The sequence below is a fragment of the Spermophilus citellus genome (genome assembly GCF_964194105.1).
Source record: "Spermophilus citellus genome assembly, chromosome: 11".
NCBI classification, from domain to species: Eukaryota; Metazoa; Chordata; class Mammalia; order Rodentia; family Sciuridae; genus Spermophilus; species Spermophilus citellus.
In genome coordinates this window covers 97,788,245-97,802,898 of record NC_138192.1, presented here as the reverse complement: position 1 = coordinate 97,802,898, position 14,654 = coordinate 97,788,245, and the positions used below count along the sequence as shown (strand labels likewise).

General features: G+C 37.0%; 1 pseudogene across 1 annotated transcript in view; it reads right to left on the bottom strand.

Annotated features, from left to right (window-relative positions):
- Positions 1-589: 589 nt before the first annotated feature.
- LOC308630926 (RAF proto-oncogene serine/threonine-protein kinase-like) overlaps positions 590-14,654 on the bottom strand; it is a 29,902-nt pseudogene continuing 15,837 nt past the window's right edge. Inside the window, exons 2-3 of the transcript in view lie at positions 3,124-3,263; positions 590-2,424 (exon numbers count right to left, since the gene is read on the bottom strand). The product of the transcript in view is annotated as an RAF proto-oncogene serine/threonine-protein kinase-like (transcript). The remainder of the gene's footprint in view (positions 2,425-3,123; positions 3,264-14,654) is intronic.

Sequence of the window (14,654 nt, the reverse complement as noted above, 5' to 3'; positions counted from 1 at the left end):
CTATAAACATTGACATGGCTGCATCACTGTAGTATGCTGATTTTAAGTCCTTTGCAGATTACCATTCTTTTGATCTCTAGAACTATGGATTATTTTGTCTGTTCTTGAATTTGACATAATTGGAATCATACATGATGCGTTCTTTAGCTCAAAATAAAAAAAAAATAAACTGGTTTGCAAAATCCCATGTGCTCACAACATTTACTTACTCTCCAGTAACTTATTTTTGCCCTAAAATTCCTCATTTAGTTGACGATTGGAGCCCAGCTCTTGTACAGCATCCCATGTGCATGCTGCTGGAGAGGCTGGGCTCTGGGGCAGGGAGTAGGACAGGTCAATAGGGTGAAAGGCTTCCTTTCCTAGGAACTGAAAGGGTAGAAAAGAAGGCAACACGAAGTGCATAATGTAGAAGGTCCTTAACAACAGCTACTCTGAAAACACGCTGTGTCCCATAAGAAAGGCCAGGAAGGTGCTGCCTGCAGGCTTCCCTTCTTTCTGGGGCCTGAGTGCAAGTTCAAAGTCAACTAGAGAACCAGCAGCATTGGGGAAGTGGTCACTGTGCAAGCACTGATATCTCAGTGTGGGCTGTTCAGTGGAGGGATGGCCCAGAAGTACTCCAGTTGATTTTCAGTAGGGAGTGTTGGAGCAGCTCAATGGAAGACAGGATCTGGGAAAAGAGAGGTCTTTCTTCATTTTCTTCACACAATTGGCCACCAGTCTCTTCATTGCTTTGGGTAAATTCATGTATAGCTTGCTAAGATCTATGAGGCACACCTTGAAGGTGATCTGATGTAGAAGTAGGGAAGCTCCCCCATCAGCTCATACAGGACAACACCACAGGGTAGATATCTGATTGGAAGCTGAATGGATTATTATCCTGCATTTGTATCAATTCTGGAACCAACACAACATAGAACGGGTAGGTTGTTTGATCTGCTGAGAACCACTCCAGCGTGACTTTATTGTCTCTAAACCAAAATCTTCAATTTTCACTGTTAAGTCAGAATAAGTACCTCTTGGTAAAGAAGCCAGGCAGTTTACATCTGACTTGTGACTTGGATCTTGTGACTCTGTGGATGATGTTCTTTGCACACAAGTAGTACATTCCCCAAGCCATCTGCCAGGCAATGTCAATCAGTTGTAATACCTGGAATTTAGTCTCCTAGACATGCAGGTGTTTGTAAAGGCTGCTGCCTCATACCACTAGGTCATAATTGCCAGGTTTTCCATTGTCATATACCCCATGAAGAGCAGGATGTTCATGTGTTATGATTTGCTCAGGACAGTGACCTTGTTCTTGAAGGACTTGAACTGCTCTGGGGTTAGGTCAACAACTGTTAGGATCTTGACTGCAACATCTCAGTACCACTTGCCCTTATAAACGGTTCCAAAGGAGCCTGATCCAATGCCAGTAGAGACCATTACTTTACTGGCTCTATTTCCTAGTAAAAGCTTAAATCTGTCTGTGAGGCCTTATTTTGTTTTTCTCCTGGGTCCTAGATCCTGGAGCCTTCACTCTCGGTGCTGGCAACAACAGGGTTTTAGGCTGTGACCAATCTGTTGGGCTTAGATTTTTGGAGCTGCTGGACAGGGCGGAATGTGAGGCTGATACACTGTGACTTTGAATTGCATCCTCAGTCATCATGCTGTCCACAGGCAGGGTGGTGCTGACCATGTGGACATTAGTGTGGATGTCAACCTCTGCCTCTGGGAGAGGAAACCTTCATGTGGGAGTGCTGGAAGTGTTGAAAATGAAGGAATGGGGCATGGAAAATATCTGGAGAGAGCTAACAGACTGTCACAGCTGCACATTGTCAAAGAAGGTAGTGCTGGGGCCCCACTCTCACCAATAGTGGGATTCAGAAACCATAAGAAATGTCTGATATTACTCCAGTCCACACAAATAGCAGGAACTTTGGTTTTACAGTACTCATGAAATTTGTAGACATGAGTCTAACATTGAAATCCATTTAACAGGAACTTCTAACAGATGTCACAAAATGCAAGCCTCAGGAACATCCTCCAAGCAAAGTTGTATGTTGTGAGGGGAACATACTTGATGCTCTCCAATCAAAGATGCAGCATCAGTATTCCAATCTAAACTTGCTGTTTTCATCTTTATGTTCATGGAGAAGTCTGAACACTGCACAGTACTCTGGTTGTAGGCCTCTTACCTTGAGGCTTTCATAAGACAGTCGTGCAAGCTCATTGCACTCTGCACATTGACCACTGTTCTTTGCTTTTTGGCAAGTAAACATGTATAGTGTTGCTTGTCTTAGAAGAATCTGTGAGTTTGTCATCATCAGAGCCAAACTGATGAAATATTGTAGGAAAGATGCAGTTGGAGCCATCGAACACCACATCTTTGAGTTCACAACCATTACTAATGGTCTTCCAAGATGCCTGCCTGTGCTCTTGATGCAGCTTAAACAATATTTAAAGCTGAGGGATCCAGGCAGCTCCAATGTCTTTTGGCATCTGGTCTACTCCTCTTCCCTGTCACGGATGAAGGAGCAGGAAGAGTTCACATTCCAGAGGGTCTCCAGCCCAAGGGACGGCCCGGGGGTAAGTCTGCATCCTCATCTTTGCGCCTCAGGACATGCACCCTAAAGCCCAGTCAGCTGGCCCTTTTGGAGGCCCAAGGAGAGTCTCAGAGAAGCCTTCCTGTCTCACATTGGTTCTCCTCTAGGATTGTGGTCCCCAAATTGAGGAGAATTTACTCTTAACATTATTGAGTCTTTCAATCCCATGAACATGATAGAGCTCTCCAGTTACTTAGATCTTGTTAGATTTGAGTGTTTTATAGTTTTCAACATATATGGTATATGTAAATATTCTTACATATATCTAAACTATAGATATAAGTAGTTATATTCTTACATATATCTAAACTATAGATATAAGTAGTTTTTGCTAAATTTCAAATTTGATTATTTGTTGCTAGCATATAGAAATATAATTGACTATTGTATTTTGATCACTTATCCTGTGACCTTGCTAAACTCCCTTGTGAGTTCTGGGGACTTTTGCTTGTATATTCTTTGGGATTTTCTCCATACACAATCCTGTCATCTGCAAATAAAGATCCTCCCCTCCCATTCTGAATGATTCTATTTTTCTCACCTGTTGCACTGTGGTACTTTCACAGTGTTGAATAGCAGTGGTAAAAAGATAATATCTTTGTCCTGTTTCCATTAAGTGTGATGTTAGTTGTAGATTTTTATAGTTGTACTTTATCAGTTTAAGACAATTTCCTTCAGTTCCTAATTTGTTAAGAGTGTTTATTGTGAAAACATTTAAATTTGTTGAATAGTATGAAGATAATCATGTTTTTTTCTTCTTTAGTCTGATAATCTGGTGAATTAAATGGGTTTTTCAAAAATTCAATCAACTTGGCATTTCTGGAATAAACACCACTTAATGATTCTGTATTTTCCTTTTTATATATTCTTATTTTACTATAGTTTAAAAGGGATAATTGTGTGTATGTTTGTGGAAGAATTTAGACTTTATTTTTTTATTATAATACTGTTTAGTTTTAGTGTTAGGATAATGCTAGCCTCATAAAACGCATTGGAAAGTGTTTTTCTTCTCATATTTTCTGAAAGAGGATATATAGAGCTTTTTAATTTCACCCTTAAAGTTCTTCTAGAATTTGTCATTAAAACATATAGGCCTAGAATTTTCTTTGTTGAAAGGTTTTAAGCTATACATTTGATATCTTTAATATTTATAGGACTATATGATTTATTATTTTGTTTTTAGTGAGTTTAGGTAGTTTTTATCTTTTAAGAATTGGTCCACCAAACAATAATAAGTGTTGGAAAGGATGTGGGGAAAATGGTACACTCATACATTGCTGGTGGGACTGCAAATTGGTGCAGCCAATATGGATTCCTTGGGAATCTGGGAATGGAACCACCATTTGACCCAGCTATCCCTCTCCCCGGACTATACACAAAGGACTTAAAAACAGCATACTACAGGGACACAGCCACATCAGTGTTTATAGCAGCACAATTCACAATAGCTAAACTGTGGAGCCAACCTAGATGCCCTTCAGTAGATGAATGGATAAAAAAATTGTGGCATATATACACAATGGAACTTTACTCAGTAATAAAAGAGAATAAAATCATGACATTTGCAGGTAAATGGATGGAGTTGGAGAAGATAATGCTAAGTGAAGTTAGCCAATCCACAAAAAAAAAAATGCCAAATGTTTTCTCTGATATTAGGAGGCTGACACATAGTAGGGTAAGGAGGGAGAGCATGGGAGGAATAGATGAATTCTAGATAGGGGAGATGGGTGGGAGGGAAAGGGAGGGAGCAGGAGATTAGCAAGGATGGTGGAATGTGATGGACATCATTACCAAAGTACAGCTATGAAGAGACGAATTGGGTGTCAACATACTTTATATACAGAGATATGAAAAATTGTGGTATATATGTGTAATAAGAATTGTAATGCAAAAAATGTACATGTATAACGTCATGAATTGGCATGAACATACTTTATATACAAAGATATGAAAAATTGTGCTCTATATGTATAATAAGAATAGTAATGCATTCTGCTGTCATGTATTTAAAAAATAAAATCAATTAAATAAAAAAAGAATTGGTCCACTTTAAGCTGTTTAATTTATGGGTATAGAGTTGTTCATAATATACCTTTATTATCCTTTTAATCTCTCTGAGGGTTGGTCATGATAGCTCCTCTATCATTTTTTAATATCAGTTATATTTGGCTTCTCCTTTTTCCCTCCTTGGTAGTCTGGCTAGAAGTTTATCAATGTTATTGATTTTTTTTAAAAAACAGCTTTTTGTGTTATTGATTTTGTCTATTGTTTGTTTTCAAGTTAATCAATTTCCCCTAATGTTTATTATTTGCATTTTTGAAAGGAAAAAGGAGGCACTATTAATAATTAAACCAAAACAAAAAGCATAAACTGGAAATATTCTGGGGAAACCAGGATGTATGGTCATCCTGTCTATGGGATATATGTGGACCAGAAAAAAACGGTAGATGGGAAAATGTATGGGAATAAAACATCACAGTATTTTGTAACTTTTTATAGAACAATCAGGATAAAGGCAAAGGAGACTATAGAAATTCTGTAGAGGTTATTATTGAGGGTCCTTTTCCTTGAATCCTTTGTCCCCTCTGCATGGTGACTTAGGGATTTCTATTTCACTACAGTTGTATATGTATGTCTTTAGAACATCTTAAATCTTTTGCACATGATTTTGGCCAAGAAAACCTACACAATATGTGTAAACAGATTTGTAAAAATATTTATAAAGTGGTTGTTTAGAATTCAGTGTCTGAGTAAAATGTTATCATAGCTGCAGTCAGGATGTTGGTTCATTTTTTCCTGAGACTCAGTGGCATTGTTCGATGTTTAATATGTTCTTGAATTCCATGAACCAATAAATCAGATGGCTGGAATGAAATAATTTTGTTTTTGGAAGAAAAAAGGGTTATGACACTATTTCTTCTGTGCATTTGTGAAAAAATCACTCTCTCTGAAAAACATATGCTTTTCATTTGCACATTCATACATATCTTAAATAACTGACTTGATAAGTTAAATATGAGAAATGCAATGAGATCAATATCCCTACAATCCTAAGAGAGTTTCTTATTATAGTAATCAAAGATTAATCCAGCCCTTCAAAAGACATGAGCTCTGAGATAACTAAGCTGTTATAGGTCAGTATAACAAGAATGTGTCTCATCAGAAGTGTAGGAAATTTCAGGAGAGTGAAGAAAGTGGAAATCAAACCCCGCCCCCCTCGCCCCCAATGATCAAAAGACCTGACAAGAACAGTTAGAGGAGGAAAAGTTTATTTGGGGGCTTATACTTCAGAGGTCTCAGTCCATAGATGACTGGCTCCATTGCTCTGGGCTCAAAGTGTAACAGAACATCATTGCAGAAGCATGTAGCTGAAGAAAGTGGCTCAGGACACAGCCAACAGGAGAGAGAGAGGAGAGAGAGAGAGAGAGAGAGAGAGATATCACCACTAACAAAATATATACACCAAAAGAACATGCCCAATGACTCTCTTCCAGCCACACCCTACCTGTCTACATTTACCATCCCATTAATCTATTCACTTGGATTAATGCACTGAATAGGCTAAAACTTTCAAAACCCAATAATTTCACCTCTAAAATTTCTTGCATTTCTCATACATGAGCTTTTAGGGGACACTCATATCTTAACCATAATACTCCCCCCATACATTGAATTAGAAAAAATTAGTTTATAACTCTTATTTTTCAGGATCTGTTCCTTTAATTACAAAAGTTCTCTGATTCCTTTATAGATCTTGATTTTTTTTAAATACAGATGGTACTTTATTGTTACAATAGTAGTAACCTTTCTACAGAAAATGAATATTAAGTATATTTCACTAAAACATGTCAATTGAGCTCAAGATAGAAGTTGGAAATCTTAGTGAAATAATTATTAGATGGTAAAAAAAACCCATAAACTTCTTTAATAAGATTGTTTTATGAAGTAGAATTGTTTCTCTTCTGGCCCTCAACAAATAGAAGAATCAATATCCACAGTGCTTTCTCTGTTGCTTCCATATAACTGTCAGTACAGAAGACCCACCAAGATAGTAAATCAATCAAATTGACAATAAAATAAAATTTCTGCATTAGCTCTAAAGTATCATCTCTTGAAACCTTTGACAGCTTGGCTGGTTTCATTTTCAACCCCCATACACTCTCTTCCTGGAAAGCATCCTGGCTTCTTAAAATAACTGTTCATGGAAAACATTCTTTCTAGCTGCAGTGCTACCACGATGCATTTTTTCTTCTTATATAAACTGAACAGCTTAATAAATTCAAAAGGACTACTATTTTATAATAAAGATCAAGTTTGTATTTATTTATTCTATAATTGCAGTATTAAAGACTATTTAATATATAGAAAGCTTTATTTGTTCTGGAAAATTAACCAATATACCTGATTCTATTTGCTGTATGATCATATGCAAGTGAAGTTACTTAAACTCATAGTGATTTTCTTTCCATATTTTTAAAATAGAAAAGATTAAGTAAATTAATAAATATCATTTGAAGATAATTGTCTGTAAATCTCTCTCATTTTTATATGACTTGGGAGGAAAGTCATTGATGCCATTTTTTCTGAACAATGTTTTGTTACTTATACAATCTTCTGTAGTAGATAGCTAGTGTCTCCCTCTGGGGCAAAGGAGGGGCAAGCTTATTATCAATTATTAAAGGTTTAGGTTCTCTAAGTTCAGTAATTCCCTCCTAAAACACAACCCACTGCAAGTACTTTGACCCCTCTAGGCCAATATGTGATTATCCCTGTGGGACCTGGGAGCCTTGAGAACTAATGCAAACTCATGCCATTTGTTGTATCATCAGTAACAAAGTACTCTTACCCATGTCTCTATGAAATTATGGCAGAACAACTTTCTAGCTTGCAGGTAGGGTAAAATCTTGGGCCCTTTTCAGTTCTTTTTCACCCTTTCCAGTTCTTGACGCATATACAAGAATCTGAAATACAGAAGATGCTCAACAAATATTGATATTAATATTTACCACATCAATATGTTGTATGTAGCTTCAAAATTTTATCTATCAACCAGGTCCAGTGGCACATGCCTTAATCCCAGTGACTCAGAAGGCTGAGGCAGGAGAGGATTGCAAGTGCGAGGTCAGTCTCACCAATTTATCAAAGCCTTAAGCAACTTAATGAGAACTTGTCTCAAAAAATAAAAAGGCCTGAGGATGTAGCTCAGTTGTAAATCACTCCAGGTCAATCCCCAACACCACACCTCTTCAAAATTAATCTATCAATACTTCTAAATATTTTTTTCTGGCTGAAAATTTCAAGGTTTGAGAAAAGGATGGATATTAATTGTGAAATTATGTGTAATAACAAAAAATTGGAATCAATATAAATGACTACTACTTGATTGCCACAAGGTTGCTACCTTATAAAACCACTCTAAAATTTGTGTCATATGCAAATAATCATTTATTCTCCTACAATGTTCATAAGTTCTGTTCTATCTGTCCTCTTCTGGGTCCAAGCAAAACTTTGTGTTTTAAAATTTCTATTTTGTTATTTTTGATAATTTCTATTTTTCAGACAAGAACTTCTATCTTTCCATTCATTTCAAGAGTGTTTACCTTTGCCTCATGGAGTAGGATCCTAATAGCTGGTTTCAAGTCTTTGTGTGATATTTCCAACATCTAAGTCAGGAGTTAGCAATCATATGAGCCAAATCTAACCTTCTGTCTGCTTTTGTACAGTTCATGAGCAAATAATTGTTTTGTTTCCACAGTTATAATAGTTGGGCCAAATCAAAAGAAGAATAACATTTTGTGATGCATGAAATTATGTGAAATTCAAGTTTTGGTTTCCATAAATAAAATTTTATTGAAACACAGCCATGATTATTTATTTACATATTGTCTGTGACATTTTTGTACTACAATGACAAAATCGAGTCATTGTGACAGAGACCATATGTCCCATATACTATAAAATGTTCCTCCCATCTGCTTATTTACAGAAAAATCTTGCTCTTGATCTGGGTTATCTCAGACTTTTCATTTGTTGATTGTCTTTTGCCTTATGAATTGGGCACATTTTTTCTGGTTCTTTGTATATTGAGTCATTTTGGAATATACCCTGGAATTTTTTAATATTATACAGTGAGACTCCAAGACCTGTTTAAGTCCCTCTGGAGAATGTTAGTTACTTTTTGTTTTAGTTGACAATAATCCTCATTTAATTCACACCTCAACTTCTATCTCAGCTTCTGTGAGAAATTGTTCTAACATCATTTTAGTTTTCAAAGGTTTTGCTAGGACTTTGTATTCATTCTATGTATGCATAGCTTGGGTGTAAGCCTGAGACTTGTGTTGATTCATGCATAGAATTAAGGGATCCCCTTCCTTCCCCAGCACTGAATTTAATTTTTCTCATATTTTCTACAACTCCAAAGGGACCCCCTTCTCCAGTTAGAAATATGGGATTTTACTCAGGGGTATACCTGCCAATGCTGTTGTACAGTTATGAATTATTAGAGTTACCTGTATGTCAAATCCAGCAGATAAAGGGGTGTGGGAATAAGGACAACTCATGCCCTTCTTCAAGTTGTGACTCCTCTCCACAATCCATCTGCTACATTATTTTCCAGAGTCCTTAGGTAATTGCATATTGTCCAGAGGTTTTATTTGTATAAGTTTTTAGCTACTGTAGATAAAGGATAGAGATTTCTAGAGAATAAACATACATTAAACAATGCCTTAATAATCCTTATGGTGATGTTTTCGTAAAAGTTTTGCTCCAAAAATTTGAAATTTCTTGGGATTAAGAATATGCAAGGGCTGGGGTTGTGGCTCAGCGATAAAGCGCTCGCCTAGCGCATGTGAGGCCCTGGGTTTTATCCTCAGTATCACATAAAAATAAATACAATAAAGGTATTGTGTCCAACTACAACTAAAAAATAAATATTAAAAATATGCAAAAGGCAATATCATGTAGGCTTACTCAGGACCATTAATACTCATGAATCCTGAGAACCTCTATTAGGATAGAGCAGGTGGATGAATTCCTGTGATAAAAGCAAGTTAACCTGAATGAAGAGGAAATCTAAGTGGACTCACAATATTAATTGTTATATTTGATATAAGAAATTGTATGGCCAATGAACTGAACTCTAGTTTGCAAGTGAAAAGGGGGGGAAGAATAAAAGAGTGCTTTGCATGTCCAGGAGTAGGGTGGTGGAAAAACTAATGCTCCTTCCCTCCAAAAGCTGTCCATATCCTAATCCCTGAAACCTGTGAATATGTTACCTTACACAGCAAAAGGGTCTTGAAGATTAAGAATCTCAAGATGCAGAGATTATCTGTGTTACCTGGTACAGATGTAATTATAAGGTTTTTTTTCCTCTTAATATCCCAAATATAAGGGTTTATAACAGAAAGAGGGAGGAAAAGTGCAGAATCATAGAAGTGATGTTGGAAAGAGAAGAGAGACTATAGTCACATAATATTATAGTATATTGGTATAATTATTTTTTATTATTATTAGTTGTTACTCTCTTACTGTGCCTAATTATAAATTAAAGTCTATCATAGATATGTATGGAAAAAAACAGTATATATAGAATTTGGCACTATGCTTAGTTTTAGGCATTTACTGGGAGTCTTGGAACATATCCCCCACAGATAAAGGGGGACTACTATATCCCTCTGGCTCTTGACATTCTGTGCATAAATATTCTCAGATAGCCATTGGTAGTGGGGAAGGTGAATGGGTAGAAAAGAGTACATTAATTAAAAAAAAAACATTATTTGACTCTGTTTCTCAAGACATTAGTCTCAGGACATTAGCCTGATGAAGCTAATGGTTAAAAGAATCATACATAAGGGGGGAAAATATGACTTTGGGAACTCACAATCTGAGATTCAGTTTCTTTATCTGCAATATGGGGGTGTGATGGCTAAAATAAATTTGAATTATAAAAACTCTTATCATTTCCTTTAGTTTATAATGGAAAGAATGTTCTGAGCTAATTGTTCCATTTCTTTCTATTTGTCTGTCTTTAGGCTTTTTAACTGGGTGATTAGCTTCAATATTTTCCTGTAATGGCAGCTGAAATGTTATTGCTGACCTCCTGACCTCCGTCTCACAGAGTGCCAGTGGTTTTATTTATTGCCTTCATTCTTCCTGACCTCTCTGGAGTATATGACATCATCCAATGACTCTTATTCTTTAGGGCATACTCACTTCACTTGAGTTTTAGGAAAGAGCATTTTGAGTCAAGCATAATCCAACTCATATCTTCAAAACTGAGCTATAAACTTGACTGCAATCTCATGTGAGCTGGACACAATTCAGATCTGTGACTCCCAAATATGGCTGTTTTTGTAACCATGGTTTGTCTGCAGTGCTATCTGTCTGGGTGACTATGAGACTTCTTGTGGCAGACACTTGCCAATTTCCTTCACCCTTTATGAGTAGCTTCATTACATTCTTGAAACTCAAGCCTAGAAAAGCAAAACAACAACAACAACCAAAACAAACAAACAAACAAAAAACAAAAACAAAAATAAAAAACAAAACAAAACAAAAACCCTTAAATACTATTTGGAGTCTTTCTCTTCCCAAGGTGATTGACAGTGAAAATAACCCTGTTCATCATAATATATTTGGGTTGACAACGTAATAACACAGACCACAGTATCCATTATCCTTTTGGGAGATATCCAACAGCAGCAGGATTGCACCTTAAATGTCCCCCTTCCAAGTAAAAGAGACCAAAAATAGTTTTTTTTAAAAAAAAACTTTATTTTTTTAGTTGTAGTTGGACACAAAACCTTTATTCCATTCATTTATTTTTATGTGGTGCTGAGGTTTGAACACAGGGCCCCGCCGCATGCTAGTCGAGCACTCTACCGCTGAGCCACAATCCCAGCCCCTAGTTTTTTTTTTTTTTAATATATTTTTAGTTGTTGATGGAACTTTATTTTATTTGCTTATTTATATGTGGTGCTGGGAATTGAATTCAGTGCCTCACACGTATGAGGCAGCATTCTACTGTTGAGCTACAACTCCAGCCTCCCCCCCCCAAAATAATTTTTAAACATTTTTCAAGCCTGTATTAGACATCAGCAATTTGGTTCAAAGTGAGTTTGCAAAAACCCAGTCTGAATCTTTTTTTGACCTCTTTTCCAGTGTGAGATGAAAAAAATATCTATACATGCTTCCATTAATTCTTAGGATTACAAGACCTGGTCTGTGATAACTGCTTAAATGAGAGCAGTCATCTCAACAAAAATCAGCAATGTTTTGCTGGTATTGGCTGGCCTAAAAATTGTATTCCTCCTGACTTAGCCTCTCGAGTCACTGGGATTATAGATGTGTGCCATCATGCCCAGCCATAGGGCAGTTTAAATGCATGCTCTGGATAAAACAGAGAAAAATGCATGATCACAAATGCCATTTAGCTTCTTAGAACTCAAAGCAGACACTTAGATGCCCCAAGCCACATTCCCTTATCCAGCACAAGTGTGGTTAACAATTACAAACAGTGCCAGTGTTCAAACTCAACTGTGGGCTGTGGAAGGAATCTCTGCCTCTTACCTCAGTGCTTCCTCTGAAGCTATAGAAAGTCAAGTAGCCCAAGCAGGTTTAGCTGGAAAATGTGCGGAAGGAGTTTGGGGAAGGTAGTAGTTAACACTCCTGGGAGCAACCTTCAGCCAATTTTGGTAAAAAGAGAGTGAAGAGCCCACCAATTCTTTAGTGAGACAATTCTGGGTACATTCTACATGATTCTTCAGAAAGTTCCAAGTGAAATCAAATTCTAGTTGTCCTCAACTCAAGGAGATACTCTTTTTTTTTTTTTTTTTTGGCTCTTCTCTGTTTCACTTTGTCTACCCCTTTTCACTTTGTCTACCCCTTTATTTCAGCTTCTTGGAACCACTTCCTAAATAAACACTACCTTTACTCAAATCCTTGTCTCAAATTCAAATACTGGGGAAAACCCAAACTAAGAATCACCACACTTCAATATCTATGCTGACTTATATGGACTCCAGTTTTCTTTAATGAAATTAGGTATTTTATGTATTTAAGTGATTGTTTTCAAACTAAAAAAACAAAAACAAAAACAAAAACCTTGTATCAAAGCTGCATTAAATTCTCATCATCTTCGAATACACAAAACTGATTGCAGCTCTGAGATGACATTGCGCCTTATCCCCAATTCTCTATTTCCATCACTTCTTCGAGGTGTTAGACTTAGACTGAGCCAAGATTCAAGCTCAAAGAACCATGTTCAATATCCCAGTTCTTCAAAGAGGAAGCACCTCTGATAAAAACATGCCTTACAAATGGGAGCTTAGTCCAGAGATGAGGCAGAGGAAAGACTACTTTCCTATTTTACTTCTTGTTTCAGGAGTCTATACTGTCTCCCTGTGCAATTGATAACTGCACTTTCTCTCAAATTCTGTATATGTAAGAAGTGTGAGCTGATTTAGTTCAACCATTTATTGCCTGGGTTGGACACTGACTTAGTCTAATTTTCTGTTGCTAATAGAAAAATACCACAGACTGGGTAAGATATAAAGAAAAGAGGTTTATTTTGATTCATGCTTCTGATCCAAGATGAAAAAGGCCATATCTTGTGATGGCTTTCTTAAGACAGGGATTATAAACGTGTGTATATTCTGGTCGCTCCCTCTCTCCTCTTATAAAGCCACCAGTATCCAATCATGCAGGTTCCACCCTGATCACCTTATCTAATTTCAGTCATCTCCCCACCTCTAAACACCGAGTCTGATTAGGTTTCTACCCTCTTAATTACTCACAATGGGAATTAAAGTACATAATAAATTTTAGAGGAGATAACCTTATTCAACTATAACAGATGCTATGCTATGTAAACTGTAGTGGGAACAGATTAACGAGGCATAGTTCTATATGATAAGGGGCTCCCTATCTTGTAAGAGAGACTGAAATGCAAACAAAAGAAGTCATCAAAGCTCAGTGAGCACATGAAGCGACATCTAATTTAGAAGGGTGTGTAGATAATGAGGTCTGAGAAAGTCTGTGGAGAATGATGCTCAAGTTAAGTAAAAGAGATGAATTGAAATTATCCAGTTGAGTAAGGACAGAAAGGGATCCCAATAAGAGGAACAGCCTAAGCAAGTGTGTTGGGTGGTAAGAAAGCAAGATACAGGTGGGAATTGAAAGTGCAGTGTGATTAGAGCAGAATGGTGAGAAATAGAAGTATGAGTAGGGAGTTCCAAGTTGACCTGAATTTTTTCTAAAAGATGCCTGAATTTTGTCAGTAAGCCACTAAAGGAATTTATTTAGGGAATGAAATGGTTATATTTGGGATTATTCAGAGAGATGAATGTGGCTGTCCTGTGAGACTGGATTGGAAATAGTGAAGAATGGAGGTGGACAGCCTCATTAAAAGGCCATGGAAATATCTAGGGATATAAAGCACAAAGACATATGACTTACTTCTTTGACACTGAAATGTGTGTGTGTAACATGTACTTATAGTCCATAGGGTGTAGTTTGGAAACTGCTCAACTTGGAAGCTATTTGGCAGGCAAAAGTAATGGTGCACAGAGACTAGTTGAATGGGGAGAGGGAAAAGAGGGAAGAATTCAGGATGGGCTTGATCAACAAGGTAGAACATGGAGTAATTTTAGGGAAAAGAAAGGAGGAAGAGAATGAGACTTTGGGGTGTATTACTTATCTATTGCTGTGTAAGCAATTTCCACAAACAACACATTTCCTATCTCCAAAGTTTCTGTGGGAAAGGGCTTTGAGCATGATTTAGTTGGGTCCTTTGCTTAGAGCCTCACAAGGCTGCACTCAATGTTATGTCCAAATTGCATTGTTATCAGCTGACAGCTCCTGTCATGTGGTTGTAGGACGAGTGCCCCAGTTTCTTGATAGTCAACTGCCTTCAGCTCCTTGAGACCACCTACAGTTCCTAGAGGTTAGCCACAGTTTCTTGCCACGTGAGCTTCCCCAACATGACTACTAATTTTATTAAACCAGCAAGGAGTGTCTCTAAAGCAAGTCTGCTGGCAAGATGGAATCTCATATAGCATGGTATAATAGGAGTGA